General features: G+C 44.5%; 79 non-coding genes across 79 annotated transcripts; all 79 read right to left on the bottom strand.

Annotated features, from left to right (window-relative positions):
* Positions 1-34: 34 nt before the first annotated feature.
* Positions 35-153, bottom strand: LOC144389666 (5S ribosomal RNA). The gene has a single exon (XR_013453807.1). It is a non-coding gene; the product is annotated as a 5S ribosomal RNA (ribosomal RNA).
* Positions 154-269: 116 nt separating this feature from the next.
* Positions 270-388, bottom strand: LOC144395827 (5S ribosomal RNA). Its single transcript, XR_013457971.1, has one exon. It is a non-coding gene; the product is annotated as a 5S ribosomal RNA (ribosomal RNA).
* Positions 389-505: 117 nt separating this feature from the next.
* LOC144403755 (5S ribosomal RNA) lies at positions 506-624 on the bottom strand. Its single transcript, XR_013465693.1, has one exon. It is a non-coding gene; the product is annotated as a 5S ribosomal RNA (ribosomal RNA).
* Positions 625-740: 116 nt separating this feature from the next.
* On the bottom strand, positions 741-859 carry LOC144399184 (5S ribosomal RNA). The gene has a single exon (XR_013461329.1). It is a non-coding gene; the product is annotated as a 5S ribosomal RNA (ribosomal RNA).
* A 117-nt stretch (positions 860-976) lies between these two features.
* On the bottom strand, positions 977-1,095 carry LOC144401497 (5S ribosomal RNA). The gene has a single exon (XR_013463432.1). It is a non-coding gene; the product is annotated as a 5S ribosomal RNA (ribosomal RNA).
* Positions 1,096-1,211: 116 nt separating this feature from the next.
* LOC144401496 (5S ribosomal RNA) lies at positions 1,212-1,330 on the bottom strand. Its single transcript, XR_013463431.1, has one exon. It is a non-coding gene; the product is annotated as a 5S ribosomal RNA (ribosomal RNA).
* A 116-nt stretch (positions 1,331-1,446) lies between these two features.
* Positions 1,447-1,565, bottom strand: LOC144389665 (5S ribosomal RNA). Its single transcript, XR_013453806.1, has one exon. It is a non-coding gene; the product is annotated as a 5S ribosomal RNA (ribosomal RNA).
* A 116-nt stretch (positions 1,566-1,681) lies between these two features.
* Positions 1,682-1,800, bottom strand: LOC144395825 (5S ribosomal RNA). Its single transcript, XR_013457969.1, has one exon. It is a non-coding gene; the product is annotated as a 5S ribosomal RNA (ribosomal RNA).
* Positions 1,801-1,917: 117 nt separating this feature from the next.
* Positions 1,918-2,036, bottom strand: LOC144401495 (5S ribosomal RNA). Its single transcript, XR_013463430.1, has one exon. It is a non-coding gene; the product is annotated as a 5S ribosomal RNA (ribosomal RNA).
* A 117-nt stretch (positions 2,037-2,153) lies between these two features.
* Positions 2,154-2,272, bottom strand: LOC144401494 (5S ribosomal RNA). Its single transcript, XR_013463429.1, has one exon. It is a non-coding gene; the product is annotated as a 5S ribosomal RNA (ribosomal RNA).
* Positions 2,273-2,389: 117 nt separating this feature from the next.
* LOC144401493 (5S ribosomal RNA) lies at positions 2,390-2,508 on the bottom strand. The gene has a single exon (XR_013463428.1). It is a non-coding gene; the product is annotated as a 5S ribosomal RNA (ribosomal RNA).
* A 116-nt stretch (positions 2,509-2,624) lies between these two features.
* On the bottom strand, positions 2,625-2,743 carry LOC144391098 (5S ribosomal RNA). Its single transcript, XR_013454974.1, has one exon. It is a non-coding gene; the product is annotated as a 5S ribosomal RNA (ribosomal RNA).
* Positions 2,744-2,860: 117 nt separating this feature from the next.
* On the bottom strand, positions 2,861-2,979 carry LOC144403744 (5S ribosomal RNA). Its single transcript, XR_013465682.1, has one exon. It is a non-coding gene; the product is annotated as a 5S ribosomal RNA (ribosomal RNA).
* A 116-nt stretch (positions 2,980-3,095) lies between these two features.
* Positions 3,096-3,214, bottom strand: LOC144398230 (5S ribosomal RNA). The gene has a single exon (XR_013460377.1). It is a non-coding gene; the product is annotated as a 5S ribosomal RNA (ribosomal RNA).
* Positions 3,215-3,331: 117 nt separating this feature from the next.
* LOC144403733 (5S ribosomal RNA) lies at positions 3,332-3,450 on the bottom strand. The gene has a single exon (XR_013465671.1). It is a non-coding gene; the product is annotated as a 5S ribosomal RNA (ribosomal RNA).
* A 116-nt stretch (positions 3,451-3,566) lies between these two features.
* On the bottom strand, positions 3,567-3,685 carry LOC144391097 (5S ribosomal RNA). Its single transcript, XR_013454973.1, has one exon. It is a non-coding gene; the product is annotated as a 5S ribosomal RNA (ribosomal RNA).
* Positions 3,686-3,802: 117 nt separating this feature from the next.
* LOC144403722 (5S ribosomal RNA) lies at positions 3,803-3,921 on the bottom strand. The gene has a single exon (XR_013465660.1). It is a non-coding gene; the product is annotated as a 5S ribosomal RNA (ribosomal RNA).
* Positions 3,922-4,037: 116 nt separating this feature from the next.
* On the bottom strand, positions 4,038-4,156 carry LOC144395824 (5S ribosomal RNA). Its single transcript, XR_013457968.1, has one exon. It is a non-coding gene; the product is annotated as a 5S ribosomal RNA (ribosomal RNA).
* Positions 4,157-4,273: 117 nt separating this feature from the next.
* Positions 4,274-4,392, bottom strand: LOC144401492 (5S ribosomal RNA). The gene has a single exon (XR_013463427.1). It is a non-coding gene; the product is annotated as a 5S ribosomal RNA (ribosomal RNA).
* Positions 4,393-4,508: 116 nt separating this feature from the next.
* Positions 4,509-4,627, bottom strand: LOC144395823 (5S ribosomal RNA). The gene has a single exon (XR_013457967.1). It is a non-coding gene; the product is annotated as a 5S ribosomal RNA (ribosomal RNA).
* Positions 4,628-4,744: 117 nt separating this feature from the next.
* Positions 4,745-4,863, bottom strand: LOC144403711 (5S ribosomal RNA). The gene has a single exon (XR_013465649.1). It is a non-coding gene; the product is annotated as a 5S ribosomal RNA (ribosomal RNA).
* Positions 4,864-4,979: 116 nt separating this feature from the next.
* Positions 4,980-5,098, bottom strand: LOC144399183 (5S ribosomal RNA). The gene has a single exon (XR_013461328.1). It is a non-coding gene; the product is annotated as a 5S ribosomal RNA (ribosomal RNA).
* A 117-nt stretch (positions 5,099-5,215) lies between these two features.
* LOC144401490 (5S ribosomal RNA) lies at positions 5,216-5,334 on the bottom strand. The gene has a single exon (XR_013463425.1). It is a non-coding gene; the product is annotated as a 5S ribosomal RNA (ribosomal RNA).
* A 116-nt stretch (positions 5,335-5,450) lies between these two features.
* Positions 5,451-5,569, bottom strand: LOC144401489 (5S ribosomal RNA). The gene has a single exon (XR_013463424.1). It is a non-coding gene; the product is annotated as a 5S ribosomal RNA (ribosomal RNA).
* Positions 5,570-5,685: 116 nt separating this feature from the next.
* Positions 5,686-5,804, bottom strand: LOC144395822 (5S ribosomal RNA). The gene has a single exon (XR_013457966.1). It is a non-coding gene; the product is annotated as a 5S ribosomal RNA (ribosomal RNA).
* A 117-nt stretch (positions 5,805-5,921) lies between these two features.
* LOC144403700 (5S ribosomal RNA) lies at positions 5,922-6,040 on the bottom strand. The gene has a single exon (XR_013465638.1). It is a non-coding gene; the product is annotated as a 5S ribosomal RNA (ribosomal RNA).
* Positions 6,041-6,156: 116 nt separating this feature from the next.
* On the bottom strand, positions 6,157-6,275 carry LOC144398211 (5S ribosomal RNA). The gene has a single exon (XR_013460358.1). It is a non-coding gene; the product is annotated as a 5S ribosomal RNA (ribosomal RNA).
* Positions 6,276-6,392: 117 nt separating this feature from the next.
* On the bottom strand, positions 6,393-6,511 carry LOC144403688 (5S ribosomal RNA). Its single transcript, XR_013465626.1, has one exon. It is a non-coding gene; the product is annotated as a 5S ribosomal RNA (ribosomal RNA).
* Positions 6,512-6,627: 116 nt separating this feature from the next.
* LOC144395821 (5S ribosomal RNA) lies at positions 6,628-6,746 on the bottom strand. The gene has a single exon (XR_013457964.1). It is a non-coding gene; the product is annotated as a 5S ribosomal RNA (ribosomal RNA).
* Positions 6,747-6,862: 116 nt separating this feature from the next.
* LOC144395819 (5S ribosomal RNA) lies at positions 6,863-6,981 on the bottom strand. The gene has a single exon (XR_013457962.1). It is a non-coding gene; the product is annotated as a 5S ribosomal RNA (ribosomal RNA).
* Positions 6,982-7,098: 117 nt separating this feature from the next.
* LOC144403677 (5S ribosomal RNA) lies at positions 7,099-7,217 on the bottom strand. The gene has a single exon (XR_013465615.1). It is a non-coding gene; the product is annotated as a 5S ribosomal RNA (ribosomal RNA).
* Positions 7,218-7,333: 116 nt separating this feature from the next.
* Positions 7,334-7,452, bottom strand: LOC144399181 (5S ribosomal RNA). The gene has a single exon (XR_013461326.1). It is a non-coding gene; the product is annotated as a 5S ribosomal RNA (ribosomal RNA).
* Positions 7,453-7,569: 117 nt separating this feature from the next.
* LOC144400859 (5S ribosomal RNA) lies at positions 7,570-7,688 on the bottom strand. Its single transcript, XR_013462794.1, has one exon. It is a non-coding gene; the product is annotated as a 5S ribosomal RNA (ribosomal RNA).
* Positions 7,689-7,805: 117 nt separating this feature from the next.
* Positions 7,806-7,924, bottom strand: LOC144403666 (5S ribosomal RNA). The gene has a single exon (XR_013465604.1). It is a non-coding gene; the product is annotated as a 5S ribosomal RNA (ribosomal RNA).
* A 116-nt stretch (positions 7,925-8,040) lies between these two features.
* Positions 8,041-8,159, bottom strand: LOC144399180 (5S ribosomal RNA). The gene has a single exon (XR_013461325.1). It is a non-coding gene; the product is annotated as a 5S ribosomal RNA (ribosomal RNA).
* A 117-nt stretch (positions 8,160-8,276) lies between these two features.
* Positions 8,277-8,395, bottom strand: LOC144403655 (5S ribosomal RNA). The gene has a single exon (XR_013465593.1). It is a non-coding gene; the product is annotated as a 5S ribosomal RNA (ribosomal RNA).
* Positions 8,396-8,511: 116 nt separating this feature from the next.
* On the bottom strand, positions 8,512-8,630 carry LOC144391094 (5S ribosomal RNA). The gene has a single exon (XR_013454972.1). It is a non-coding gene; the product is annotated as a 5S ribosomal RNA (ribosomal RNA).
* A 117-nt stretch (positions 8,631-8,747) lies between these two features.
* LOC144401488 (5S ribosomal RNA) lies at positions 8,748-8,866 on the bottom strand. Its single transcript, XR_013463423.1, has one exon. It is a non-coding gene; the product is annotated as a 5S ribosomal RNA (ribosomal RNA).
* Positions 8,867-8,982: 116 nt separating this feature from the next.
* LOC144389664 (5S ribosomal RNA) lies at positions 8,983-9,101 on the bottom strand. The gene has a single exon (XR_013453805.1). It is a non-coding gene; the product is annotated as a 5S ribosomal RNA (ribosomal RNA).
* A 116-nt stretch (positions 9,102-9,217) lies between these two features.
* Positions 9,218-9,336, bottom strand: LOC144395818 (5S ribosomal RNA). Its single transcript, XR_013457961.1, has one exon. It is a non-coding gene; the product is annotated as a 5S ribosomal RNA (ribosomal RNA).
* A 117-nt stretch (positions 9,337-9,453) lies between these two features.
* Positions 9,454-9,572, bottom strand: LOC144403644 (5S ribosomal RNA). Its single transcript, XR_013465582.1, has one exon. It is a non-coding gene; the product is annotated as a 5S ribosomal RNA (ribosomal RNA).
* Positions 9,573-9,688: 116 nt separating this feature from the next.
* On the bottom strand, positions 9,689-9,807 carry LOC144391091 (5S ribosomal RNA). The gene has a single exon (XR_013454969.1). It is a non-coding gene; the product is annotated as a 5S ribosomal RNA (ribosomal RNA).
* Positions 9,808-9,924: 117 nt separating this feature from the next.
* LOC144403633 (5S ribosomal RNA) lies at positions 9,925-10,043 on the bottom strand. Its single transcript, XR_013465571.1, has one exon. It is a non-coding gene; the product is annotated as a 5S ribosomal RNA (ribosomal RNA).
* A 116-nt stretch (positions 10,044-10,159) lies between these two features.
* Positions 10,160-10,278, bottom strand: LOC144395817 (5S ribosomal RNA). Its single transcript, XR_013457960.1, has one exon. It is a non-coding gene; the product is annotated as a 5S ribosomal RNA (ribosomal RNA).
* Positions 10,279-10,395: 117 nt separating this feature from the next.
* Positions 10,396-10,514, bottom strand: LOC144401487 (5S ribosomal RNA). The gene has a single exon (XR_013463422.1). It is a non-coding gene; the product is annotated as a 5S ribosomal RNA (ribosomal RNA).
* Positions 10,515-10,630: 116 nt separating this feature from the next.
* Positions 10,631-10,749, bottom strand: LOC144389663 (5S ribosomal RNA). Its single transcript, XR_013453804.1, has one exon. It is a non-coding gene; the product is annotated as a 5S ribosomal RNA (ribosomal RNA).
* Positions 10,750-10,865: 116 nt separating this feature from the next.
* Positions 10,866-10,984, bottom strand: LOC144395816 (5S ribosomal RNA). Its single transcript, XR_013457959.1, has one exon. It is a non-coding gene; the product is annotated as a 5S ribosomal RNA (ribosomal RNA).
* Positions 10,985-11,101: 117 nt separating this feature from the next.
* On the bottom strand, positions 11,102-11,220 carry LOC144403622 (5S ribosomal RNA). Its single transcript, XR_013465560.1, has one exon. It is a non-coding gene; the product is annotated as a 5S ribosomal RNA (ribosomal RNA).
* A 116-nt stretch (positions 11,221-11,336) lies between these two features.
* Positions 11,337-11,455, bottom strand: LOC144391089 (5S ribosomal RNA). Its single transcript, XR_013454967.1, has one exon. It is a non-coding gene; the product is annotated as a 5S ribosomal RNA (ribosomal RNA).
* Positions 11,456-11,572: 117 nt separating this feature from the next.
* Positions 11,573-11,691, bottom strand: LOC144403611 (5S ribosomal RNA). Its single transcript, XR_013465549.1, has one exon. It is a non-coding gene; the product is annotated as a 5S ribosomal RNA (ribosomal RNA).
* Positions 11,692-11,807: 116 nt separating this feature from the next.
* LOC144399179 (5S ribosomal RNA) lies at positions 11,808-11,926 on the bottom strand. Its single transcript, XR_013461324.1, has one exon. It is a non-coding gene; the product is annotated as a 5S ribosomal RNA (ribosomal RNA).
* Positions 11,927-12,043: 117 nt separating this feature from the next.
* Positions 12,044-12,162, bottom strand: LOC144401486 (5S ribosomal RNA). Its single transcript, XR_013463421.1, has one exon. It is a non-coding gene; the product is annotated as a 5S ribosomal RNA (ribosomal RNA).
* Positions 12,163-12,278: 116 nt separating this feature from the next.
* LOC144401485 (5S ribosomal RNA) lies at positions 12,279-12,397 on the bottom strand. Its single transcript, XR_013463420.1, has one exon. It is a non-coding gene; the product is annotated as a 5S ribosomal RNA (ribosomal RNA).
* Positions 12,398-12,513: 116 nt separating this feature from the next.
* LOC144399178 (5S ribosomal RNA) lies at positions 12,514-12,632 on the bottom strand. The gene has a single exon (XR_013461323.1). It is a non-coding gene; the product is annotated as a 5S ribosomal RNA (ribosomal RNA).
* A 117-nt stretch (positions 12,633-12,749) lies between these two features.
* Positions 12,750-12,868, bottom strand: LOC144401484 (5S ribosomal RNA). Its single transcript, XR_013463419.1, has one exon. It is a non-coding gene; the product is annotated as a 5S ribosomal RNA (ribosomal RNA).
* Positions 12,869-12,984: 116 nt separating this feature from the next.
* On the bottom strand, positions 12,985-13,103 carry LOC144398701 (5S ribosomal RNA). Its single transcript, XR_013460848.1, has one exon. It is a non-coding gene; the product is annotated as a 5S ribosomal RNA (ribosomal RNA).
* A 116-nt stretch (positions 13,104-13,219) lies between these two features.
* Positions 13,220-13,338, bottom strand: LOC144389662 (5S ribosomal RNA). The gene has a single exon (XR_013453801.1). It is a non-coding gene; the product is annotated as a 5S ribosomal RNA (ribosomal RNA).
* A 116-nt stretch (positions 13,339-13,454) lies between these two features.
* On the bottom strand, positions 13,455-13,573 carry LOC144391088 (5S ribosomal RNA). Its single transcript, XR_013454965.1, has one exon. It is a non-coding gene; the product is annotated as a 5S ribosomal RNA (ribosomal RNA).
* Positions 13,574-13,690: 117 nt separating this feature from the next.
* LOC144398663 (5S ribosomal RNA) lies at positions 13,691-13,809 on the bottom strand. Its single transcript, XR_013460810.1, has one exon. It is a non-coding gene; the product is annotated as a 5S ribosomal RNA (ribosomal RNA).
* A 116-nt stretch (positions 13,810-13,925) lies between these two features.
* Positions 13,926-14,044, bottom strand: LOC144395815 (5S ribosomal RNA). The gene has a single exon (XR_013457958.1). It is a non-coding gene; the product is annotated as a 5S ribosomal RNA (ribosomal RNA).
* Positions 14,045-14,160: 116 nt separating this feature from the next.
* On the bottom strand, positions 14,161-14,279 carry LOC144395814 (5S ribosomal RNA). Its single transcript, XR_013457957.1, has one exon. It is a non-coding gene; the product is annotated as a 5S ribosomal RNA (ribosomal RNA).
* Positions 14,280-14,396: 117 nt separating this feature from the next.
* LOC144401483 (5S ribosomal RNA) lies at positions 14,397-14,515 on the bottom strand. The gene has a single exon (XR_013463418.1). It is a non-coding gene; the product is annotated as a 5S ribosomal RNA (ribosomal RNA).
* Positions 14,516-14,632: 117 nt separating this feature from the next.
* LOC144401482 (5S ribosomal RNA) lies at positions 14,633-14,751 on the bottom strand. The gene has a single exon (XR_013463417.1). It is a non-coding gene; the product is annotated as a 5S ribosomal RNA (ribosomal RNA).
* Positions 14,752-14,867: 116 nt separating this feature from the next.
* On the bottom strand, positions 14,868-14,986 carry LOC144401481 (5S ribosomal RNA). The gene has a single exon (XR_013463416.1). It is a non-coding gene; the product is annotated as a 5S ribosomal RNA (ribosomal RNA).
* Positions 14,987-15,102: 116 nt separating this feature from the next.
* Positions 15,103-15,221, bottom strand: LOC144389660 (5S ribosomal RNA). The gene has a single exon (XR_013453800.1). It is a non-coding gene; the product is annotated as a 5S ribosomal RNA (ribosomal RNA).
* Positions 15,222-15,337: 116 nt separating this feature from the next.
* On the bottom strand, positions 15,338-15,456 carry LOC144391087 (5S ribosomal RNA). The gene has a single exon (XR_013454960.1). It is a non-coding gene; the product is annotated as a 5S ribosomal RNA (ribosomal RNA).
* A 117-nt stretch (positions 15,457-15,573) lies between these two features.
* Positions 15,574-15,692, bottom strand: LOC144398662 (5S ribosomal RNA). Its single transcript, XR_013460809.1, has one exon. It is a non-coding gene; the product is annotated as a 5S ribosomal RNA (ribosomal RNA).
* Positions 15,693-15,808: 116 nt separating this feature from the next.
* On the bottom strand, positions 15,809-15,927 carry LOC144395813 (5S ribosomal RNA). The gene has a single exon (XR_013457956.1). It is a non-coding gene; the product is annotated as a 5S ribosomal RNA (ribosomal RNA).
* A 116-nt stretch (positions 15,928-16,043) lies between these two features.
* On the bottom strand, positions 16,044-16,162 carry LOC144395812 (5S ribosomal RNA). The gene has a single exon (XR_013457955.1). It is a non-coding gene; the product is annotated as a 5S ribosomal RNA (ribosomal RNA).
* A 117-nt stretch (positions 16,163-16,279) lies between these two features.
* Positions 16,280-16,398, bottom strand: LOC144398540 (5S ribosomal RNA). Its single transcript, XR_013460687.1, has one exon. It is a non-coding gene; the product is annotated as a 5S ribosomal RNA (ribosomal RNA).
* A 117-nt stretch (positions 16,399-16,515) lies between these two features.
* On the bottom strand, positions 16,516-16,634 carry LOC144401479 (5S ribosomal RNA). The gene has a single exon (XR_013463414.1). It is a non-coding gene; the product is annotated as a 5S ribosomal RNA (ribosomal RNA).
* A 116-nt stretch (positions 16,635-16,750) lies between these two features.
* LOC144401478 (5S ribosomal RNA) lies at positions 16,751-16,869 on the bottom strand. The gene has a single exon (XR_013463413.1). It is a non-coding gene; the product is annotated as a 5S ribosomal RNA (ribosomal RNA).
* A 116-nt stretch (positions 16,870-16,985) lies between these two features.
* On the bottom strand, positions 16,986-17,104 carry LOC144389659 (5S ribosomal RNA). Its single transcript, XR_013453798.1, has one exon. It is a non-coding gene; the product is annotated as a 5S ribosomal RNA (ribosomal RNA).
* Positions 17,105-17,220: 116 nt separating this feature from the next.
* Positions 17,221-17,339, bottom strand: LOC144395811 (5S ribosomal RNA). The gene has a single exon (XR_013457954.1). It is a non-coding gene; the product is annotated as a 5S ribosomal RNA (ribosomal RNA).
* A 117-nt stretch (positions 17,340-17,456) lies between these two features.
* LOC144403600 (5S ribosomal RNA) lies at positions 17,457-17,575 on the bottom strand. Its single transcript, XR_013465538.1, has one exon. It is a non-coding gene; the product is annotated as a 5S ribosomal RNA (ribosomal RNA).
* A 116-nt stretch (positions 17,576-17,691) lies between these two features.
* On the bottom strand, positions 17,692-17,810 carry LOC144391084 (5S ribosomal RNA). Its single transcript, XR_013454959.1, has one exon. It is a non-coding gene; the product is annotated as a 5S ribosomal RNA (ribosomal RNA).
* A 117-nt stretch (positions 17,811-17,927) lies between these two features.
* Positions 17,928-18,046, bottom strand: LOC144403589 (5S ribosomal RNA). Its single transcript, XR_013465527.1, has one exon. It is a non-coding gene; the product is annotated as a 5S ribosomal RNA (ribosomal RNA).
* Positions 18,047-18,162: 116 nt separating this feature from the next.
* LOC144395810 (5S ribosomal RNA) lies at positions 18,163-18,281 on the bottom strand. Its single transcript, XR_013457953.1, has one exon. It is a non-coding gene; the product is annotated as a 5S ribosomal RNA (ribosomal RNA).
* A 117-nt stretch (positions 18,282-18,398) lies between these two features.
* LOC144401477 (5S ribosomal RNA) lies at positions 18,399-18,517 on the bottom strand. Its single transcript, XR_013463412.1, has one exon. It is a non-coding gene; the product is annotated as a 5S ribosomal RNA (ribosomal RNA).
* Positions 18,518-18,537: the final 20 nt, after the last annotated feature.

Here is an 18,537-nt window from a genome sequence, read left to right as displayed (position 1 = left end):
CCTTCTCTGTGTCTTTTACAGATCGAAATGAAAAAGCTTACAGCACCTGGGATTCCCAGGCGGTCTTCCATCCAAGTACTAACCAGGCCCTACTCTGCTTAGCTTCTGAGATCTGACGAGATCAGGCGGAGCCAGAGAGGTATGGCCGTAAGCAACTGTATGTCCTCTACCTAATCTTTTAAAATGTGTCAAAGGTTTTGGAGTTTTGACAATGAAATGGAGTCACTTTCTAAGTTCTTCTCTGTGTCTTTTACAGATCGAAATAAAAAAGCTTACAGCACCTGGGATTCCCAGGCGGTCTTCCATCCAAGTACTAACCAGGCCCTACTCTGCTTAGCTTCTGAGATCAGACGAGATCAGGCGGAGCCAGAGAGGTATGGCCGTAAGCAACTGTATGTCCTCTTCCTAATCTTTTAAAATGTGTCAAAGGTTTTGGAGTTTAGATAATGAAAAAGGAGTCACTTTCTAATGCCTTCTCGATTTCTTCCAGAGAGAGAAATGAAAAAGCTTACGGCACCTGGGATTCCCAGGCGGTCTTCCATCCAAGTACTAACCAGGCCCTACTCTGCTTAGCTTCTGAGATCTGACGAGATCAGGCGGAGCCAGAGAGGTATGGCCGTAAGCAACTGTATGTCCTCTTCCTAATCTTTTAAAATGTGTCAAAGGTTTTGTAGTTTTGACAATGAAATGGAGTCACTTTCTAAGGCCTTCTCTGTGTCTTTTACAGATCGAAATGAAAAAGCTTACAGCACCTGGGATTCCCAGGCGGTCTTCCATCCAAGTACTAACCAGGCCCTACTCTGCTTAGCTTCTGAGATCAGACGAGATCAGGCCGAGCCAGAGAGGTATGGCCGTAAGCAACTGTATGTCCTCTTCCTAATCTTTTAAAATGTGTCAAAGGTTTTGGAGTTTTGATAATGAAAAAGGAGTCACTTTCTAATGCCTTCTCGATTTCTTCCAGAGAGAGAAATGAAAAAGCTTACGGCACCTGGGATTCCCAGGCGGTCTTCCATCCAAGTACTAACCAGGCCCTACTCTGCTTAGCTTCTGAGATCAGACGAGATCAGGCGGAGCCAGAGAGGTATGGCCGTAAGCAACTGTATGTCCTCTACCTAATCTTTTAAAATGTGTCAAAGGTTTTGTAGTTTTGACAATAAAATGGAGTCACTTTCTAAGGCCTTCTCTGTGTCTTTTACAGATAGAAATGAAAAAGCTTACGGCACCTGGGATTCCCAGGCGGTCTTCCATCCAAGTACTAACCAGGCCCTACTCTGCTTAGCTTCTGAGATCAGACGAGATCAGGCGGAGCCAGAGAGGTATGGCCGTAAGCAACTGTATGTCCTCTACCTAATCTTTTAAAATGTGTCAAAGGTTTTGTAGTTTTGACAATTAAATGGAGTCACTTTCTAAGGCCTTCTCTGTGTCTTTTACAGATCGAAATGAAAAAGCTTACAGCACCTGGGATTCCCAGGCGGTCTTCCATCCAAGTACTAACCAGGCCCTACTCTGCTTAGCTTCTGAGATCTGACGAGATCAGGCGGAGCCAGAGAGGTATGGCCGTAAGCAACTGTATGTCCTCTACCTAATCTTTTAAAATGTGTCAAAGGTTTTGGAGTTTTGACAATGAAATGGAGTCTCTTTCTAAGTTCTTCTTTGTGTCTTTTACAGATCGAAATAAAAAAGCTTACAGCACCTGGGATTCCCAGGCGGTCTTCCATCCAAGTACTAACCAGGCCCTACTCTGCTTAGCTTCTGAGATCAGACGAGATCAGGCGGAGCCAGAGAGGTATGGCCGTAAGCAACTGTATGTCCTCTTCCTAATCTTTTAAAATGTGTCAAAGGTTTTGGAGTTTTGATAATGAAAAAGGAGTCACTTTCTAATGCCTTCTCGATTTCTTCCAGAGAGAGAAATGAAAAAGCTTACGGCACCTGGGATTCCCAGGCGGTCTTCCATCCAAGTACTAACCAGGCCCTACTCTGCTTAGCTTCTGAGATCAGACGAGATCAGGCGGAGCCAGAGAGGTATGGCCGTAAGCAACTGTATGTCCTCTTCCTAATCTTTTAAAATGTGTCAAAGGTTTTGGAGTTTTGATAATGAAAAAGGAGTCACTTTCTAATGCCTTCTCGATTTCTTCCAGAGAGAGAAATGAAAAAGCTTACGGCACCTGGGATTCCCAGGCGGTCTTCCATCCAAGTACTAACCAGGCCCTACTCTGCTTAGCTTCTGAGATCAGACGAGATCAGGCGGAGCCAGAGAGGTATGGCCGTAAGCAACTGTATGTCCTCTTCCTAATCTTTTAAAATGTGTCAAAGGTTTTGGAGTTTTGATAATGAAAAAGGAGTCACTTTCTAATGCCTTCTCGATTTCTTCCAGAGAGAGAAATGAAAAAGCTTACGGCACCTGGGATTCCCAGGCGGTCTTCCATCCAAGTACTAACCAGGCCCTACTCTGCTTAGCTTCTGAGATCAGACGAGATCAGGCGGAGCCAGAGAGGTATGGCCGTAAGCAACTGTATGTCCTCTTCCTAATCTTTTAAAATGTGTCAAAGGTTTTGTAGTTTTGACAATGAAATGGAGTCACTTTCTAAGGCCTTCTCTGTGTCTTTTACAGATCGAAATGAAAAAGCTTACAGCACCTGGGATTCCCAGGCGGTCTTCCATCCAAGTACTAACCAGGCCCTACTCTGCTTAGCTTCTGAGATCAGACGAGATCAGGCGAAGCCAGAGAGGTATGGCCGTAAGCAACTGTATGTCCTCTTCCTAATATTTTAAAATGTGTCAAAGGTTTTGGAGTTTAGATAATGAAAAAGGAGTCACTTTCTAATGCCTTCTCGATTTCTTCCAGAGAGAGAAATGAAAAAGCTTACGGCACCTGGGATTCCCAGGCGGTCTTCCATCCAAGTACTAACCAGGCCCTACTCTGCTTAGCTTCTGAGATCTGACGAGATCAGGCGGAGCCAGAGAGGTATGGCCGTAAGCAACTGTATGTCCTCTTCCTAATCTTTTAAAATGTGTCAAAGGTTTTGTAGTTTTGACAATGAAATGGAGTCACTTTCTAAGGCCTTCTCTGTGTCTTTTACAGATCGAAATGAAAAAGCTTACAGCACCTGGGATTCCTAGGCGGTCTTCCATCCAAGTACTAACCAGGCCCTACTCTGCTTAGCTTCTGAGATCAGACGAGATCAGGCGGAGCCAGAGAGGTATGGCCGTAAGCAACTGTATGTCCTCTTCCTAATCTTTTAAAATGTGTCAAAGGTTTTGGAGTTTTGATAATGAAAAAGGAGTCACTTTCTAATGCCTTCTCGATTTCTTCCAGAGAGAGAAATGAAAAAGCTTACGGCACCTGGGATTCCCAGGCGGTCTTCCATCCAAGTACTAACCAGGCCCTACTCTGCTTAGCTTCTGAGATCTGACGAGATCAGGCGGAGCCAGAGAGGTATGGCCGTAAGCAACTGTATGTCCTCTTCCTAATCTTTTAAAATGTGTCAAAGGTTTTGTGGTTTTGACAATTAAATGGAGTCACTTTCTAAGGCCTTCTCTGTGTCTTTTACAGATCGAAATGAAAAAGCTTACAGCACCTGGGATTCCCAGGCGGTCTTCCATCCAAGTACTAACCAGGCCCTACTCTGCTTAGCTTCTGAGATCAGACGAGATCAGGCGAAGCCAGAGAGGTATGGCCGTAAGCAACTGTATGTCCTCTTCCTAATATTTTAAAATGTGTCAAAGGTTTTGGAGTTTAGATAATGAAAAAGGAGTCACTTTCTAATGCCTTCTCGATTTCTTCCAGAGAGAGAAATGAAAAAGCTTACGGCACCTGGGATTCCCAGGCGGTCTTCCATCCAAGTACTAACCAGGCCCTACTCTGCTTAGCTTCTGAGATCTGACGAGATCAGGCGGAGCCAGAGAGGTATGGCCGTAAGCAACTGTATGTCCTCTTCCTAATCTTTTAAAATGTGTCAAAGGTTTTGTAGTTTTGACAATGAAATGGAGTCACTTTCTAAGGCCTTCTCTGTGTCTTTTACAGATCGAAATGAAAAAGCTTACAGCACCTGGGATTCCCAGGCGGTCTTCCATCCAAGTACTAACCAGGCCCTACTCTGCTTAGCTTCTGAGATCAGACGAGATCAGGCGGAGCCAGAGAGGTATGGCCGTAAGCAACTGTATGTCCTCTTCCTAATCTTTTAAAATGTGTCAAAGGTTTTGGAGTTTTGATAATGAAAAAGGAGTCACTTTCTAATGCCTTCTCGATTTCTTCCAGAGAGAGAAATGAAAAAGCTTACGGCACCTGGGATTCCCAGGCGGTCTTCCATCCAAGTACTAACCAGGCCCTACTCTGCTTAGCTTCTGAGATCAGACGAGATCAGGCGGAGCCAGAGAGGTATGGCCGTAAGCAACTGTATGTCCTCTACCTAATCTTTTAAAATGTGTCAAAGGTTTTGTAGTTTTGACAATTAAATGGAGTCACTTTCTAAGGCCTTCTCTGTGTCTTTTACAGATCGAAATGAAAAAGCTTACAGCACCTGGGATTCCCAGGCGGTCTTCCATCCAAGTACTAACCAGGCCCTACTCTGCTTAGCTTCTGAGATCAGACGAGATCAGGCGGAGCCAGAGAGGTATGGCCGTAAGCAACTGTATGTCCTCTTCCTAATCTTTTAAAATGTGTCAAAGGTTTTGGAGTTTTGATAATGAAAAAGGAGTCACTTTCTAATGCCTTCTCGATTTCTTCCAGAGAGAGAAATGAAAAAGCTTACGGCACCTGGGATTCCCAGGCGGTCTTCCATCCAAGTACTAACCAGGCCCTACTCTGCTTAGCTTCTGAGATCTGACGAGATCAGGCGGAGCCAGAGAGGTATGGCCGTAAGCAACTGTATGTCCTCTACCTAATCTTTTAAAATGTGTCAAAGGTTTTGTAGTTTTGACAATGAAATGGAGTCACTTTCTAAGGCCTTCTCTGTGTCTTTTACAGATCGAAATGAAAAAGCTTACAGCACCTGGGATTCCCAGGCGGTCTTCCATCCAAGTACTAACCAGGCCCTACTCTGCTTAGCTTCTGAGATCAGACGAGATCAGGCCGAGCCAGAGAGGTATGGCCGTAAGCAACTGTATGTCCTCTTCCTAATCTTTTAAAATGTGTCAAAGGTTTTGGAGTTTTGATAATGAAAAAGGAGTCACTTTCTAATGCCTTCTCGATTTCTTCCAGAGAGAGAAATGAAAAAGCTTACGGCACCTGGGATTCCCAGGCGGTCTTCCATCCAAGTACTAACCAGGCCCTACTCTGCTTAGCTTCTGAGATCAGACGAGATCAGGCGGAGCCAGAGAGGTATGGCCGTAAGCAACTGTATGTCCTCTACCTAATCTTTTAAAATGTGTCAAAGGTTTTGTAGTTTTGACAATAAAATGGAGTCACTTTCTAAGGCCTTCTCTGTGTCTTTTACAGATAGAAATGAAAAAGCTTACGGCACCTGGGATTCCCAGGCGGTCTTCCATCCAAGTACTAACCAGGCCCTACTCTGCTTAGCTTCTGAGATCAGACGAGATCAGGCGGAGCCAGAGAGGTATGGCCGTAAGCAACTGTATGTCCTCTACCTAATCTTTTAAAATGTGTCAAAGGTTTTGGAGTTTTGACAATGAAATGGAGTCTCTTTCTAAGTTCTTCTTTGTGTCTTTTACAGATCGAAATAAAAAAGCTTACAGCACCTGGGATTCCCAGGCGGTCTTCCATCCAAGTACTAACCAGGCCCTACTCTGCTTAGCTTCTGAGATCAGACGAGATCAGGCGGAGCCAGAGAGGTATGGCCGTAAGCAACTGTATGTCCTCTTCCTAATCTTTTAAAATGTGTCAAAGGTTTTGGAGTTTTGATAATGAAAAAGGAGTCACTTTCTAATGCCTTCTCTATTTCTTCCAGAGAGAGAAATGAAAAAGCTTACGGCACCTGGGATTCCCAGGCGGTCTTCCATCCAAGTACTAACCAGGCCCTACTCTGCTTAGCTTCTGAGATCTGACGAGATCAGGCGGAGCCAGAGAGGTATGGCCGTAAGCAACTGTATGTCCTCTTCCTAATCTTTTAAAATGTGTCAAAGGTTTTGTAGTTTTGACAATTAAATGGAGTCACTTTCTAAGGCCTTCTCTGTGTCTTTTACAGATCGAAATGAAAAAGCTTACAGCACCTGGGATTCCCAGGCGGTCTTCCATCCAAGTACTAAACAGGCCCTACTCTGCTTAGCTTCTGAGATCAGACGAGATCAGGCGAAGCCAGAGAGGTATGGCCGTAAGCAACTGTATGTCCTCTTCCTAATATTTTAAAATGTGTCAAAGGTTTTGGAGTTTTGATAATGAAAAAGGAGTCACTTTCTAATGCCTTCTCGATTTCTTCCAGAGAGAGAAATGAAAAAGCTTACGGCACCTGGGATTCCCAGGCGGTCTTCCATCCAAGTACTAACCAGGCCCTACTCTGCTTAGCTTCTGAGATCTGACGAGATCAGGCGGAGCCAGAGAGGTATGGCCGTAAGCAACTGTATGTCCTCTTCCTAATCTTTTAAAATGTGTCAAAGGTTTTGTAGTTTTGACAATGAAATGGAGTCACTTTCTAAGGCCTTCTCTGTGTCTTTTACAGATCGAAATGAAAAAGCTTACAGCACCTGGGATTCCCAGGCGGTCTTCCATCCAAGTACTAACCAGGCCCTACTCTGCTTAGCTTCTGAGATCAGACGAGATCAGGCGGAGCCAGAGAGGTATGGCCGTAAGCAACTGTATGTCCTCTTCCTAATCTTTTAAAATGTGTCAAAGGTTTTGTAGTTTTGACAATGAAATGGAGTCACTTTCTAAGGCCTTCTCTGTGTCTTTTACAGATCGAAATGAAAAAGCTTACAGCACCTGGGATTCCCAGGCGGTCTTCCATCCAAGTACTAACCAGGCCCTACTCTGCTTAGCTTCTGAGATCAGACGAGATCAGGCGGAGCCAGAGAGGTATGGCCGTAAGCAACTGTATGTCCTCTTCCTAATCTTTTAAAATGTGTCAAAGGTTTTGGAGTTTTGATAATGAAAAAGGAGTCACTTTCTAATGCCTTCTCGATTTCTTCCAGAGAGAGAAATGAAAAAGCTTACGGCACCTGGGATTCCCAGGCGGTCTTCCATCCAAGTACTAACCAGGCCCTACTCTGCTTAGCTTCTGAGATCTGACGAGATCAGGCGGAGCCAGAGAGGTATGGCCGTAAGCAACTGTATGTCCTCTACCTAATCTTTTAAAATGTGTCAAAGGTTTTGTAGTTTTGACAATTAAATGGAGTCACTTTCTAAGGCCTTCTCTGTGTCTTTTACAGATCGAAATGAAAAAGCTTACAGCACCTGGGATTCCCAGGCGGTCTTCCATCCAAGTACTAACCAGGCCCTACTCTGCTTAGCTTCTGAGATCAGACGAGATCAGGCCGAGCCAGAGAGGTATGGCCGTAAGCAACTGTATGTCCTCTTCCTAATCTTTTAAAATGTGTCAAAGGTTTTGGAGTTTTGATAATGAAAAAGGAGTCACTTTCTAATGCCTTCTCGATTTCTTCCAGAGAGAGAAATGAAAAAGCTTACGGCACCTGGGATTCCCAGGCGGTCTTCCATCCAAGTACTAACCAGGCCCTACTCTGCTTAGCTTCTGAGATCAGACGAGATCAGGCGAAGCCAGAGAGGTATGGCCGTAAGCAACTGTATGTCCTCTTCCTAATATTTTAAAATGTGTCAAAGGTTTTGGAGTTTAGATAATGAAAAAGGAGTCACTTTCTAATGCCTTCTCGATTTCTTCCAGAGAGAGAAATGAAAAAGCTTACGGCACCTGGGATTCCCAGGCGGTCTTCCATCCAAGTACTAACCAGGCCCTACTCTGCTTAGCTTCTGAGATCTGACGAGATCAGGCGGAGCCAGAGAGGTATGGCCGTAAGCAACTGTATGTCCTCTTCCTAATCTTTTAAAATGTGTCAAAGGTTTTGTAGTTTTGACAATGAAATGGAGTCACTTTCTAAGGCCTTCTCTGTGTCTTTTACAGATCGAAATGAAAAAGCTTACAGCACCTGGGATTCCCAGGCGGTCTTCCATCCAAGTACTAACCAGGCCCTACTCTGCTTAGCTTCTGAGATCAGACGAGATCAGGCCGAGCCAGAGAGGTATGGCCGTAAGCAACTGTATGTCCTCTTCCTAATCTTTTAAAATGTGTCAAAGGTTTTGGAGTTTTGATAATGAAAAAGGAGTCACTTTCTAATGCCTTCTCGATTTCTTCCAGAGAGAGAAATGAAAAAGCTTACGGCACCTGGGATTCCCAGGCGGTCTTCCATCCAAGTACTAACCAGGCCCTACTCTGCTTAGCTTCTGAGATCTGACGAGATCAGGCGGAGCCAGAGAGGTATGGCCGTAAGCAACTGTATGTCCTCTACCTAATCTTTTAAAATGTGTCAAAGGTTTTGTAGTTTTGACAATTAAATGGAGTCACTTTCTAAGGCCTTCTCTGTGTCTTTTACAGATCGAAATGAAAAAGCTTACAGCACCTGGGATTCCCAGGCGGTCTTCCATCCAAGTACTAACCAGGCCCTACTCTGCTTAGCTTCTGAGATCAGACGAGATCAGGCGAAGCCAGAGAGGTATGGCCGTAAGCAACTGTATGTCCTCTTCCTAATCTTTTAAAATGTGTCAAAGGTTTTGGAGTTTTGATAATGAAAAAGGAGTCACTTTCTAATGCCTTCTCGATTTCTTCCAGAGAGAGAAATGAAAAAGCTTACGGCACCTGGGATTCCCAGGCGGTCTTCCATCCAAGTACTAACCAGGCCCTACTCTGCTTAGCTTCTGAGATCAGACGAGATCAGGCGGAGCCAGAGAGGTATGGCCGTAAGCAACTGTATGTCCTCTACCTAATCTTTTAAAATGTGTCAAAGGTTTTGTAGTTTTGACAATTAAATGGAGTCACTTTCTAAGGCCTTCTCTGTGTCTTTTACAGATCGAAATGAAAAAGCTTACAGCACCTGGGATTCCCAGGCGGTCTTCCATCCAAGTACTAACCAGGCCCTACTCTGCTTAGCTTCTGAGATCTGACGAGATCAGGCGGAGCCAGAGAGGTATGGCCGTAAGCAACTGTATGTCCTCTACCTAATCTTTTAAAATGTGTCAAAGGTTTTGGAGTTTTGACAATGAAATGGAGTCACTTTCTAAGTTCTTCTCTGTGTCTTTTACAGATCGAAATAAAAAAGCTTACAGCACCTGGGATTCCCAGGCGGTCTTCCATCCAAGTACTAACCAGGCCCTACTCTGCTTAGCTTCTGAGATCAGACGAGATCAGGCGGAGCCAGAGAGGTATGGCCGTAAGCAACTGTATGTCCTCTTCCTAATCTTTTAAAATGTGTCAAAGGTTTTGGAGTTTTGATAATGAAAAAGGAGTCACTTTCTAATGCCTTCTCGATTTCTTCCAGAGAGAGAAATGAAAAAGCTTACGGCACCTGGGATTCCCAGGCGGTCTTCCATCCAAGTACTAACCAGGCCCTACTCTGCTTAGCTTCTGAGATCTGACGAGATCAGGCGGAGCCAGAGAGGTATGGCCGTAAGCAACTGTATGTCCTCTACCTAATCTTTTAAAATGTGTCAAAGGTTTTGTAGTTTTGACAATTAAATGGAGTCACTTTCTAAGGCCTTCTCTGTGTCTTTTACAGATCGAAAGGAAAAAGCTTACAGCACCTGGGATTCCCAGGCGGTCTTCCATCCAAGTACTAACCAGGCCCTACTCTGCTTAGCTTCTGAGATCAGACGAGATCAGGCGAAGCCAGAGAGGTATGGCCGTAAGCAACTGTATGTCCTCTTCCTAATATTTTAAAATGTGTCAAAGGTTTTGGAGTTTAGATAATGAAAAAGGAGTCACTTTCTAATGCCTTCTCGATTTCTTCCAGAGAGAGAAATGAAAAAGCTTACGGCACCTGGGATTCCCAGGCGGTCTTCCATCCAAGTACTAACCAGGCCCTACTCTGCTTAGCTTCTGAGATCTGACGAGATCAGGCGGAGCCAGAGAGGTATGGCCGTAAGCAACTGTATGTCCTCTTCCTAATCTTTTAAAATGTGTCAAAGGTTTTGTAGTTTTGACAATGAAATGGAGTCACTTTCTAAGGCCTTCTCTGTGTCTTTTACAGATCGAAATGAAAAAGCTTACAGCACCTGGGATTCCCAGGCGGTCTTCCATCCAAGTACTAACCAGGCCCTACTCTGCTTAGCTTCTGAGATCAGACGAGATCAGGCGGAGCCAGAGAGGTATGGCCGTAAGCAACTGTATGTCCTCTTCCTAATCTTTTAAAATGTGTCAAAGGTTTTGGAGTTTTGATAATGAAAAAGGAGTCACTTTCTAATGCCTTCTCGATTTCTTCCAGAGAGAGAAATGAAAAAGCTTACGGCACCTGGGATTCCCAGGCGGTCTTCCATCCAAGTACTAACCAGGCCCTACTCTGCTTAGCTTCTGAGATCAGACGAGATCAGGCGGAGCCAGAGAGGTATGGCCGTAAGCAACTGTATGTCCTCTACCTAATCTTTTAAAATGTGTCAAAGGTTTTGTAGTTTTGACAATTAAATGGAGTCACTTTCTAAGGCCTTCTCTGTGTCTTTTACAGATCGAAATGAAAAAGCTTACAGCACCTGGGATTCCCAGGCGGTCTTCCATCCAAGTACTAACCAGGCCCTACTCTGCTTAGCTTCTGAGATCTGACGAGATCAGGCGGAGCCAGAGAGGTATGGCCGTAAGCAACTGTATGTCCTCTACCTAATCTTTTAAAATGTGTCAAAGGTTTTGGAGTTTTGACAATGAAATGGAGTCACTTTCTAAGTTCTTCTCTGTGTCTTTTACAGATCGAAATAAAAAAGCTTACAGCACCTGGGATTCCCAGGCGGTCTTCCATCCAAGTACTAACCAGGCCCTACTCTGCTTAGCTTCTGAGATCAGACGAGATCAGGCGGAGCCAGAGAGGTATGGCCGTAAGCAACTGTATGTCCTCTTCCTAATCTTTTAAAATGTGTCAAAGGTTTTGGAGTTTTGATAATGAAAAAGGAGTCACTTTCTAATGCCTTCTCGATTTCTTCCAGAGAGAGAAATGAAAAAGCTTACGGCACCTGGGATTCCCAGGCGGTCTTCCATCCAAGTACTAACCAGGCCCTACTCTGCTTAGCTTCTGAGATCTGACGAGATCAGGCGGAGCCAGAGAGGTATGGCCGTAAGCAACTGTATGTCCTCTACCTAATCTTTTAAAATGTGTCAAAGGTTTTGTAGTTTTGACAATTAAATGGAGTCACTTTCTAAGGCCTTCTCTGTGTCTTTTACAGATCGAAATGAAAAAGCTTACAGCACCTGGGATTCCCAGGCGGTCTTCCATCCAAGTACTAACCAGGCCCTACTCTGCTTAGCTTCTGAGATCAGACGAGATCAGGCGAAGCCAGAGAGGTATGGCCGTAAGCAACTGTATGTCCTCTTCCTAATATTTTAAAATGTGTCAAAGGTTTTGGAGTTTAGATAATGAAAAAGGAGTCACTTTCTAATGCCTTCTCGATTTCTTCCAGAGAGAGAAATGAAAAAGCTTACGGCACCTGGGATTCCCAGGCGGTCTTCCATCCAAGTACTAACCAGGCCCTACTCTGCTTAGCTTCTGAGATCTGACGAGATCAGGCGGAGCCAGAGAGGTATGGCCGTAAGCAACTGTATGTCCTCTTCCTAATCTTTTAAAATGTGTCAAAGGTTTTGTAGTTTTGACAATGAAATGGAGTCACTTTCTAAGGCCTTCTCTGTGTCTTTTACAGATCGAAATGAAAAAGCTTACAGCACCTGGGATTCCCAGGCGGTCTTCCATCCAAGTACTAACCAGGCCCTACTCTGCTTAGCTTCTGAGATCAGACGAGATCAGGCCGAGCCAGAGAGGTATGGCCGTAAGCAACTGTATGTCCTCTTCCTAATCTTTTAAAATGTGTCAAAGGTTTTGGAGTTTTGATAATGAAAAAGGAGTCACTTTCTAATGCCTTCTCGATTTCTTCCAGAGAGAGAAATGAAAAAGCTTACGGCACCTGGGATTCCCAGGCGGTCTTCCATCCAAGTACTAACCAGGCCCTACTCTGCTTAGCTTCTGAGATCAGACGAGATCAGGCGGAGCCAGAGAGGTATGGCCGTAAGCAACTGTATGTCCTCTACCTAATCTTTTAAAATGTGTCAAAGGTTTTGTAGTTTTGACAATAAAATGGAGTCACTTTCTAAGGCCTTCTCTGTGTCTTTTACAGATAGAAATGAAAAAGCTTACGGCACCTGGGATTCCCAGGCGGTCTTCCATCCAAGTACTAACCAGGCCCTACTCTGCTTAGCTTCTGAGATCAGACGAGATCAGGCGGAGCCAGAGAGGTATGGCCGTAAGCAACTGTATGTCCTCTACCTAATCTTTTAAAATGTGTCAAAGGTTTTGTAGTTTTGACAATTAAATGGAGTCACTTTCTAAGGCCTTCTCTGTGTCTTTTACAGATCGAAATGAAAAAGCTTACAGCACCTGGGATTCCCAGGCGGTCTTCCATCCAAGTACTAACCAGGCCCTACTCTGCTTAGCTTCTGAGATCAGACGAGATCAGGCCGAGCCAGAGAGGTATGGCCGTAAGCAACTGTATGTCCTCTTCCTAATCTTTTAAAATGTGTCAAAGGTTTTGGAGTTTTGATAATGAAAAAGGAGTCACTTTCTAATGCCTTCTCGATTTCTTCCAGAGAGAGAAATGAAAAAGCTTACGGCACCTGGGATTCCCAGGCGGTCTTCCATCCAAGTACTAACCAGGCCCTACTCTGCTTAGCTTCTGAGATCAGACGAGATCAGGCGGAGCCAGAGAGGTATGGCCGTAAGCAACTGTATGTCCTCTACCTAATCTTTTAAAATGTGTCAAAGGTTTTGTAGTTTTGACAATAAAATGGAGTCACTTTCTAAGGCCTTCTCTGTGTCTTTTACAGATAGAAATGAAAAAAATTACGGCACCTGGGATTCCCAGGCGGTCTTCCATCCAAGTACTAACCAGGCCCTACTCTGCTTAGCTTCTGAGATCAGACGAGATCAGGCGGAGCCAGAGAGGTATGGCCGTAAGCAACTGTATGTCCTCTACCTAATCTTTTAAAATGTGTCAAAGGTTTTGTAGTTTTGACAATTAAATGGAGTCACTTTCTAAGGCCTTCTCTGTGTCTTTTACAGATCGAAATGAAAAAGCTTACAGCACCTGGGATTCCCAGGCGGTCTTCCATCCAAGTACTAACCAGGCCCTACTCTGCTTAGCTTCTGAGATCTGACGAGATCAGGCGGAGCCAGAGAGGTATGGCCGTAAGCAACTGTATGTCCTCTACCTAATCTTTTAAAATGTGTCAAAGGTTTTGTAGTTTTGACAATTAAATGGAGTCACTTTCTAAGGCCTTCTCTGTGTCTTTTACAGATCGAAATGAAAAAGCTTACAGCACCTGGGATTCCCAGGCGGTCTTCCATCCAAGTACTAACCAGGCCCTACTCTGCTTAGCTTCTGAGATCAGACGAGATCAGGCGAAGCCAGAGAGGTATGGCCGTAAGCAACTGTATGTCCTCTTCCTAATATTTTAAAATGTGTCAAAGGTTTTGGAGTTTTGATAATGAAAAAGGAGTCACTTTCTAATGCCTTCTCGATTTCTTCCAGAGAGAGAAATGAAAAAGCTTACGGCACCTGGGATTCCCAGGCGGTCTTCCATCCAAGTACTAACCAGGGCCTACTCTGCTTAGCTTCTGAGATCTGACGAGATCAGGCGGAGCCAGAGAGGTATGGCCGTAAGCAACTGTATGTCCTCTTCCTAATCTTTTAAAATGTGTCAAAGGTTTTGTAGTTTTGACAATGAAATGGAGTCACTTTCTAAGGCCTTCTCTGTGTCTTTTACAGATCGAAATGAAAAAGCTTACAGCACCTGGGATTCCCAGGCGGTCTTCCATCCAAGTACTAACCAGGCCCTACTCTGCTTAGCTTCTGAGATCAGACGAGATCAGGCGGAGCCAGAGAGGTATGGCCGTAAGCAACTGTATGTCCTCTTCCTAATCTTTTAAAATGTGTCAAAGGTTTTGTAGTTTTGACAATGAAATGGAGTCACTTTCTAAGGCCTTCTCTGTGTCTTTTACAGATCGAAATGAAAAAGCTTACAGCACCTGGGATTCCCAGGCGGTCTTCCATCCAAGTACTAACCAGGCCCTACTCTGCTTAGCTTCTGAGATCAGACGAGATCAGGCGGAGCCAGAGAGGTATGGCCGTAAGCAACTGTATGTCCTCTTCCTAATCTTTTAAAATGTGTCAAAGGTTTTGGAGTTTTGATAATGAAAAAGGAGTCACTTTCTAATGCCTTCTCGATTTCTTCCAGAGAGAGAAATGAAAAAGCTTACGGCACCTGGGATTCCCAGGCGGTCTTCCATCCAAGTACTAACCAGGCCCTACTCTGCTTAGCTTCTGAGATCAGACGAGATCAGGCGGAGCCAGAGAGGTATGGCCGTAAGCAACTGTATGTCCTCTTCCTAATCTTTTAAAATGTGTCAAAGGTTTTGGAGTTTTGATAATGAAAAAGGAGTCACTTTCTAATGCCTTCTCGATTTCTTCCAGAGAGAGAAATGAAAAAGCTTACGGCACCTGGGATTCCCAGGCGGTCTTCCATCCAAGTACTAACCAGGCCCTACTCTGCTTAGCTTCTGAGATCAGACGAGATCAGGCGGAGCCAGAGAGGTATGGCCGTAAGCAACTGTATGTCCTCTACCTAATCTTTTAAAATGTGTCAAAGGTTTTGTAGTTTTGACAATAAAATGGAGTCACTTTCTAAGGCCTTCTCTGTGTCTTTTACAGATAGAAATGAAAAAGCTTACGGCACCTGGGATTCCCAGGCGGTCTTCCATCCAAGTACTAACCAGGCCCTACTCTGCTTAGCTTCTGAGATCAGACGAGATCAGGCGGAGCCAGAGAGGTATGGCCGTAAGCAACTGTATGTCCTCTACCTAATCTTTTAAAATGTGTCAAAGGTTTTGTAGTTTTGACAATTAAATGGAGTCACTTTCTAAGGCCTTCTCTGTGTCTTTTACAGATCGAAATGAAAAAGCTTACAGCACCTGGGATTCCCAGGCGGTCTTCCATCCAAGTACTAACCAGGCCCTACTCTGCTTAGCTTCTGAGATCTGACGAGATCAGGCGGAGCCAGAGAGGTATGGCCGTAAGCAACTGTATGTCCTCTACCTAATCTTTTAAAATGTGTCAAAGGTTTTGGAGTTTTGACAATGAAATGGAGTCTCTTTCTAAGTTCTTCTTTGTGTCTTTTACAGATCGAAATAAAAAAGCTTACAGCACCTGGGATTCCCAGGCGGTCTTCCATCCAAGTACTAACCAGGCCCTACTCTGCTTAGCTTCTGAGATCAGACGAGATCAGGCGAAGCCAGAGAGGTATGGCCGTAAGCAACTGTATGTCCTCTTCCTAATATTTTAAAATGTGTCAAAGGTTTTGGAGTTTTGATAATGAAAAAGGAGTCACTTTCTAATGCCTTCTCGATTTCTTCCAGAGAGAGAAATGAAAAAGCTTACGGCACCTGGGATTCCCAGGCGGTCTTCCATCCAAGTACTAACCAGGGCCTACTCTGCTTAGCTTCTGAGATCTGACGAGATCAGGCGGAGCCAGAGAGGTATGGCCGTAAGCAACTGTATGTCCTCTTCCTAATCTTTTAAAATGTGTCAAAGGTTTTGTAGTTTTGACAATGAAATGGAGTCACTTTCTAAGGCCTTCTCTGTGTCTTTTACAGATCGAAATGAAAAAGCTTACAGCACCTGGGATTCCCAGGCGGTCTTCCATCCAAGTACTAACCAGGCCCTACTCTGCTTAGCTTCTGAGATCAGACGAGATCAGGCGGAGCCAGAGAGGTATGGCCGTAAGCAACTGTATGTCCTCTTCCTAATCTTTTAAAATGTGTCAAAGGTTTTGTAGTTTTGACAATGAAATGGAGTCACTTTCTAAGGCCTTCTCTGTGTCTTTTACAGATCGAAATGAAAAAGCTTACAGCACCTGGGATTCCCAGGCGGTCTTCCATCCAAGTACTAACCAGGCCCTACTCTGCTTAGCTTCTGAGATCAGACGAGATCAGGCGGAGCCAGAGAGGTATGGCCGTAAGCAACTGTATGTCCTCTTCCTAATCTTTTAAAATGTGTCAAAGGTTTTGGAGTTTTGATAATGAAAAAGGAGTCACTTTCTAATGCCTTCTCGATTTCTTCCAGAGAGAGAAATGAAAAAGCTTACGGCACCTGGGATTCCCAGGCGGTCTTCCATCCAAGTACTAACCAGGCCCTACTCTGCTTAGCTTCTGAGATCAGACGAGATCAGGCGGAGCCACAGAGGTATGGCCGTAAGCAACTGTATGTCCTCTTCCTAATCTTTTAAAATGTGTCAAAGGTTTTGGAGTTTTGATAATGAAAAAGGAGTCACTTTCTAATGCCTTCTCGATTTCTTCCAGAGAGAGAAATGAAAAAGCTTACGGCACCTGGGATTCCCAGGCGGTCTTCCATCCAAGTACTAACCAGGCCCTACTCTGCTTAGCTTCTGAGATCAGACGAGATCAGGCGGAGCCAGAGAGGTATGGCCGTAAGCAACTGTATGTCCTCTACCTAATCTTTTAAAATGTGTCAAAGGTTTTGTAGTTTTGACAATAAAATGGAGTCACTTTCTAAGGCCTTCTCTGTGTCTTTTACAGATAGAAATGAAAAAGCTTACGGCACCTGGGATTCCCAGGCGGTCTTCCATCCAAGTACTAACCAGGCCCTACTCTGCTTAGCTTCTGAGATCAGACGAGATCAGGCGGAGCCAGAGAGGTATGGCCGTAAGCAACTGTATGTCCTCTACCTAATCTTTTAAAATGTGTCAAAGGTTTTGTAGTTTTGACAATTAAATGGAGTCACTTTCTAAGGCCTTCTCTGTGTCTTTTACAGATCGAAATGAAAAAGCTTACAGCACCTGGGATTCCCAGGCGGTCTTCCATCCAAGTACTAACCAGGCCCTACTCTGCTTAGCTTCTGAGATCTGACGAGATCAGGCGGAGCCAGAGAGGTATGGCCGTAAGCAACTGTATGTCCTCTACCTAATCTTTTAAAATGTGTCAAAGGTTTTGGAGTTTTGACAATGAAATGGAGTCTCTTTCTAAGTTCTTCTTTGTGTCTTTTACAGATCGAAATAAAAAAGCTTACAGCACCTGGGATTCCCAGGCGGTCTTCCATCCAAGTACTAACCAGGCCCTACTCTGCTTAGCTTCTGAGATCAGACGAGATCAGGCGGAGCCAGAGAGGTATGGCCGTAAGCAACTGTATGTCCTCTTCCTAATCTTTTAAAATGTGTCAAAGGTTTTGGAGTTTTGATAATGAAAAAGGAGTCACTTTCTAATGCCTTCTCTATTTCTTCCAGAGAGAGAAATGAAAAAGCTTACGGCACCTGGGATTCCCAGGCGGTCTTCCATCCAAGTACTAACCAGGCCCTACTCTGCTTAGCTTCTGAGATCTGACGAGATCAGGCGGAGCCAGAGAGGTATGGCCGTAAGCAACTGTATGTCCTCTACCTAATCTTTTAAAATGTGTCAAAGGTTTTGTAGTTTTGACAATTAAATGGAGTCACTTTCTAAGGCCTTCTCTGTGTCTTTTACAGATCGAAATGAAAAAGCTTACAGCACCTGGGATTCCCAGGCGGTCTTCCATCCAAGTACTAACCAGGCCCTACTCTGCTTAGCTTCTGAGATCAGACGAGATCAGGCGAAGCCAGAGAGGTATGGCCGTAAGCAACTGTATGTCCTCTTCCTAATATTTTAAAATGTGTCAAAGGTTTTGGAGTTTAGATAATGAAAAAGGAGTCACTTTCTAATGCCTTCTCGATTTCTTCCAGAGAGAGAAATGAAAAAGCTTACGGCACCTGGGATTCCCAGGCGGTCTTCCATCCAAGTACTAACCAGGCCCTACTCTGCTTAGCTTCTGAGATCTGACGAGATCAGGCGGAGCCAGAGAGGTATGGCCGTAAGCAACTGTATGTCCTCTTCCTAATCTTTTAAAATGTGTCAAAGGTTTTGTAGTTTTGACAATGAAATGGAGTCACTTTCTAAGGCCTTCTCTGTGTCTTTTACAGATCGAAATGAAAAAGCTTACAGCACCTGGGATTCCCAGGCGGTCTTCCATCCAAGTACTAACCAGGCCCTACTCTGCTTAGCTTCTGAGATCAGACGAGATCAGGCGGAGCCAGAGAGGTATGGCCGTAAGCAACTGTATGTCCTCTTCCTAATCTTTTAAAATGTGTCAAAGGTTTTGGAGTTTTGATAATGAAAAAGGAGTCACTTTCTAATGCCTTCTCGATTTCTTCCAGAGAGAGAAATGAAAAAGCTTACGGCACCTGGGATTCCCAGGCGGTCTTCCATCCAAGTACTAACCAGGCCCTACTCTGCTTAGCTTCTGAGATCAGACGAGATCAGGCGGAGCCAGAGAGGTATGGCCGTAAGCAACTGTATGTCCTCTACCTA

This window comes from Gasterosteus aculeatus, chromosome 2, assembly GCF_964276395.1.
Source record: "Gasterosteus aculeatus chromosome 2, fGasAcu3.hap1.1, whole genome shotgun sequence".
In the NCBI taxonomy this organism is placed as follows: Eukaryota; Metazoa; Chordata; class Actinopteri; order Perciformes; family Gasterosteidae; genus Gasterosteus; species Gasterosteus aculeatus.
The sequence above is the reverse complement of the archived record's forward strand: the minus strand, read 5'-3'. Positions and strand labels throughout refer to the sequence as shown.